The following is a 6094-nucleotide window of genomic DNA, read 5'->3' on the forward strand; positions in this document are numbered from 1 at the left end:
TGGGGTTCCCCCAAGCCTGGTGATACATCTGTCTTTTGTGTAGCTAATGCCATTTTGGCCACAAAAGGACCCACACTTGGAGAACACTGTCTCATGAGGGTTTGAGATCTGCTAGCATTTCTCCCAAACCAATGTTAGCAAAGGTCTTGGGGGGACACGTCTTAGAACAGGGATCAGGGGCCTGTGACCTTCCAGATGTTGTTTCCTACAACTAGGAATGGGAGAGGAATTCAACTCGGGTCCCTTTGGGAGATGAATATGTCAAATTCACACTTTCTGAAACAATATGGAAATTGAAGCACAGCTTTCTTGTGAAATTTGCACTTATCCGACTTCTGCTTTGCAGTGTGTCAACCAGACAAGGTTTGCAAAAGGTAGATCTATTAGGGTAAGAGTGTGCATAGAAATGAATACTATATTGTGGGAAATAACACACAAATGCATTATATGTGGGGAATGTGCTTGCAGAAATGTGCCCAGTAGTCAAAACCGAATATAAAAATTTGTTTATTGGGATAAACACTAAAATGCTAAGAAATTTTCATGAGGGACTTTTGCAAAATGTGAGGTGGGGGGTGGGAATGAGAAACAGAGAGAGCCCAAATGGACCGTTGCTTCCATCCCTAACTACAAATCCCATTATTTTGACCACTGGTCGTTGTGGCATGAGGCTGATGGGAACTGGAATCAGAAAGCAATGGGATGGTCAAAGGTACCCTGCCCTGGAACTAGATAGATAGCCCAAAGTCTTCCTGAAACAACTTGGGAATCATAAAATGGTGGAGATTCTCATATCCCTACAATGAACACTTCTTTGGAGAAGCTGTGCTCCTAGGTTTGATTTGGTTCTATTTTCTCTTACTGGCATTTGAGCAATTCTTAAAATCACCACCACCACCACCTTTTATCCTGATACCAGAGGTCTGGCATCACAGTTCAGCTCTCTAATGTCAACAGGACAACACAGTTTTGTGGGTTCTCCTTGGCACAGTGTTAATGTAATGCAGATTCTTATCATAAAAGGCCCCCAAACATTTTATCAACATTCATTTAAAATGATCACACGTAGAGGAAATAAAGCATGGTATTTAATGTCACATGGCATTATGAGAACATCATCTCAAAATGGCTGTCATTTCACTTCAACCGGCCAAAGCGTCTGCTGAATTTATCCAGAGGTCTCCACTCAACTGCATATTGCTGCCATGTCTATCAGGATAAAAAATTTAAAGGGCTGCAATCCAAGACTCACTTACATGAGGGTAAGTCCTGTTGAACTTAGTGGGGCTTGTTGTTGTTTAGCCGTTTAGTCGTGTCCGACTCTTCGTGACCCCATGGACTAGAGCACGCCAGTGGGCCTTACCTCTGAGTAAACACACCTAGGCATGCACTGCAAAAAGCTTTGAAATGCAGAGTTTCATGATCAAGGATGGGGTAGCCAGTGTGATGCCTTGCATATGTTATTGGCCATGCTGGTTGGGGCTGATGGGAGCTGGAACTTGACTGTGTCCAGACATCGTATTGGCTATCCCTGTTTGGAGCTAGATCATTGCGTTACAGCGTTACATTCTGTGCCCCACAATCTCTTCAGTGTTCTTTCTGTGATACTGCAAATTGCTCTATCAAAAGCCAAGAGGCAGGAATCGGGTTCCAAGCAACAGGGGAGTTCTGCATGCCTAATGGATTTTCTTGGCCTTATCAATAATACACCACTCTGTGGCATCCTCTGGACCTCACCTATTTGAGTTTCCCATTGTTCCCCCCCCCGGCCACCTAGGGATTTTGAGTGATGGATAAGTCCCTGAAAAATGACACCGTATTTAATTATACACACATTTCCATAATTAAATGAAAGAGCTTTTGTTTTCAGACAGATGCACACACAATATCCTCCTCTCCACTCCTCTCTCCACCTCCATGAAGTTCAGAGCTGTGCAGCCCAGACTTTCTCATTCATGCAAGGGAATAAGCATCTTGCTCATTGTTCAGCAAATCATTAGGAACTGTGTGTTTGGTTGTGTATGCCTGTAGCTGTAATTATGATCAGCTTTTAGTGAATGCAAGAGTCAGCCAAGCATTGTTGGACAGAGCCATTTGTGGTGACATTGAGCCCTACTGGTACAATACATGTGCAAGCAAACGAAAAGGAGATATTTTGATGGTTGTGTCTAAATTAGCCTTGAGCTCTGTAAGGAAATGCTCATCAAGTCTGCAGCATTTAATTACCAGATCACTGAGCATGTAAATTAGAGAAGTCCCTTACGCTTGCCCTCCACATCCTGTGCACGTATACTCCCTTCCAGTATATCTGGTTTTTTTTGGGGGGTGCGCATAGGGTTGACTCCAGAATTTGAGGGGAGGGTCAGAAAATGCACTTTCAATTGGCCCCATTAAACTGAAAGAGTTGAGGCATGTAAACTGAGATGCCTTTCCCACGTAACCTGTAGCTTCCTTGACTTTCATTTGCAAAGTGAGAATGGTGGTTGCTTGGCCACTTTGACAACCTCAATGAATGCCCAACCTCACCACCTTCCAGAACTGACCCTGGTTGTTGTTTTTTACTCAGGAAGCTGCAAACTTGCATGTTGGCATCAGTGCTCCCATGTTTGGTGCTCTGGACTCTGAGGAGGTCAGTTGCTCTGAGCATTGACCCTGGATGACTCCACACACCCAGAACCTGCCTCCCCCAACATCATTTAGAGAGCCGACTTTGTCACTGTTTCACATTGCCACCATCATAGTTTAAGGATTCATACCCAGAAACTACAGTTCTTCCATTCCCATCAGAATCAGCAGTTGCTAAAGCAGGCAAGGCCCCTTGAACTACAGGAGCCTTTTCCTACTGGAGGTGGGCATAACCACTTAGAGACTAAACTGCAGCCCTATTTATGTCTTACTTGAGAGGTTTTTTTGTGGCTGAATGCCCCCGCCATTTGATTTAAGTATACTACACTGTGTGCTTTGCAGACTGTTACAGTCTAGAGCTTCTTTGCACACTGAGATTGGCAGTTCATGGTCATACAATCAGAATTGTAGAGTTCAAAGGAAACCTGAGAGCCATCTAGTCCAACCCCCTGCAATGCAGGAATCTCAGCTAAAGCATCCATGACAGATGGCCATCCAGCCTCTGCTTAAAAACCTTCAAGGAAAGAGAGTCCACCACCTCTCAAGGGAGTCCATTCCACTGTCGAGCAGCTCTCACTGTCAGAAAGTTCTTTCTGTTGTTTAGTCAGAATCACCTTTCTTTTAACTGGAATCCAATGGTTTGGGTCCTACCCTCCAGAGCAGCAGAAAACAAGCTTTATCCATCTTCCATGTGACAGCCTTTTAGGCACTGATTTTTGAGTGCATAGCCTCAGTATGGATTGGCTATCAGCTCTTAATTATATCAGGAGAAGTGTTTTCCTCCCATCTGGACCTTTGTGGTCTAAATTCAAACCACACATGAACTAAAGCATTTCTTGTTTAATGTACCATCAAGGTAAGGGAATGAGATCTTGCATTGATTAGATGTGTTTATTGCTGAAAGAATAAATGCCATTTGAGGAATTGTATCCGGTTCTCCTTCATCTTGTAGGTTATGATTATGTCTCCAAAGCCCTCCAAAGCACTATGGAGAAGTGAATAAATAATAGTTACACAGCAAAGCATGCACAGACCACTTCACAAGAAACTCCATTATTTGCATGCTTTAGACAAGAGAGGGCCACTTGATTTCCCAAACAAGTGTTTGAGCTACTTGATTAACATTGATGGTCCCTAGAAGCAAAGTCTTCTTATGTTATTATAGCATGGGTGGCTAACCTGTGCCCCTCCAATGTTGGTTGGATTCCCATCAGCACCCAGCCAGAATGGCCAATAATCAGGGATTATTGGCAAGAAAGAAGTAGACTCCTAACTTACATGCCAGTGACCCACTACTAACTGGTGTAGACCTGTGGCCCTCCAGATGTTGCTGAACCATAGAACCCATCATCCCTGACCACTGGCCATGCTGTCTGGGGCCAATGGGTGTTGTAGCTCATCAACATCTGGAGGGACACTGGTTCCCCATCCCTGGTGCAGACAATATAGAGCTGGATGGACCAATGGTCTGATTCAGTACACCAGTACACATGCCTGCTTGGTGTTCTGTTGGCGGGCAACAAAGGGGAACAGTGACAAAGCTAAACAGGGTCTGTTATGGTTTCAAATCAGATGGGGGACCATGTGTTGAGATTCCTGCATTGCAGGGCATTGGACTAGATGACCCCCGGGGTCTCTTCCAAATCTACAGTTATATGATTCCTTGATTCTATCTTTGGGGCCACTGCAGGTCTTCGTTCTTTGATTTTAAACTGGGTTTGATCAAAAGGAGCTCTTCAAATATAGGACCGTCCTCTGACTGTCCTTCAATAGAGGACTGTAATGTAGGACACTTGATCACCCCACGTGAACTTTTCTGATGGAGAGCCCAGATCCTTCCCCTCCACCCTGAAGTACCAATTAGCACTGCAGCAGTCTTGATGGGAGGTGAATCAAGTTTTCTGCCCTGAGTCCACTTGTCTTATTTGTTGGCCAGTTATACTCACTTTAAGGACACAAACTTGCTGATTGGACCTGCAATTTTAGTTTCTGCTGAGCTGATGTAAAGCTGGGAAGCATGGGACGTGCACATTATTGAAAGCTTCTTGGGGAGTTTCGAGACCTCCTTGTGTAAGTTTTATTGCAAAACCCTGCAGCAGAATCTGCAGCCTACTGAAAAGAGAGAGAAGCTTGTGATTTGCAAGATATGAACAGCCATCACTTAACCTGCTTAAAACTTTCCTCCACTGAGAACAGAGACTGGAGTGTGAAATGCATACTGCCTTTCCACTGGCTATGTCTGCTTGGAAGCAGAAATGGAGAGACTTTCCTGATCTTTGGGAGAACTTTTCTTCTAAGAGGCTTCCTCCATTCTCTTCTTGAAAGGCACACTGGGGCCGTTTGTAGATATTTTTTGAATCAGTCACACATGCCTGATTGTGCAGAGCACTAGGTGGACACACACACTTAAGAACACAAAAAGAGCCTGCTGGATCAGGCCAGTTGGCCTATCTAGTCCAGCATCCTCTTCTCACAGTGGCAGATACTCTCCCTGTTCTACTAAATCTTGCTCCTCTTGCCTCCACAGCTTCTTCCATGCATTATCCAAAATGCCCTGGCACCACATTATCCACATTCTCCTGGCACCATATTTTTTATCTTTTTTAGCTGCTGACTTGGCTCCAATAATTTCGTGCTTTTGCTGCTGTTTGATACCATATTTATTATTATTATTATTTTTTGTTTCACAATAGTGTTGTTAGCTGCCTTGAAGGCATTTGTGGTGAAAGGCAGGACAGAAACTTTAGAAATAAAATAGTGAATTAAATAGTCTGAAGGAAGCCATACTTCTCTGACCCTTTTTCATGGAGAATAAGGCTATTCCATTGCTTCTGGCCATGATGGTTGTGTTCAGTCTCTGCTGTTGGAGGCAAGGGGCCTTTGACTACCAGTTGTTGGGAACTGAATTTATGACTTTTGTGTCTGTAGCAGGTAAGACCAACATGGAGTGTCCTAAACTCCACCGTGGAAGAAACGCAAGAAGACCTGAAAACCAGTAGCAGGTCAAATGCTGCTAATCTGTTGCAGTGACTTGACATCTCTTGATGTAATGGTATTGTTTTATGCAATGAGCAGTAACAGCTCCAAAGAATAATCAGTCTGTCTATTGATTTGGCTTGTTTAGTGTTACTGTGCCTAATCAATAAACCCCCAAAGTATCTCGTCATAATGGCTGCTTTGCGTTCGCCTCTCCAGTAGCTTTCCAGCTGCCCAGAAAGTGGGATCAATACACTGAAAATGCTCTTCCACACTCGTCCTTATGAAATGTTTGTATTTCTCCATGTGAGTTTTATGCTGGTAAATGGCTTTTCCAATATATCAAGGGCTTTTTCTTTTTCTTTTAAAGGGTTCCATATTGCAATGCATACACCACACAGTCACCAGGCCATGTGGGGGATGCTTTCAAGGTCACTGGTGAATTGACTAAAGGAGATTCATAAACCTTTCAAGTTATACTGCGCAGATATAG

The sequence above is a fragment of the Podarcis erhardii genome (assembly GCF_964252035.2).
Source record: "Podarcis erhardii genome assembly, chromosome: 7".
NCBI classification, from domain to species: Eukaryota; Metazoa; Chordata; class Lepidosauria; order Squamata; family Lacertidae; genus Podarcis; species Podarcis erhardii.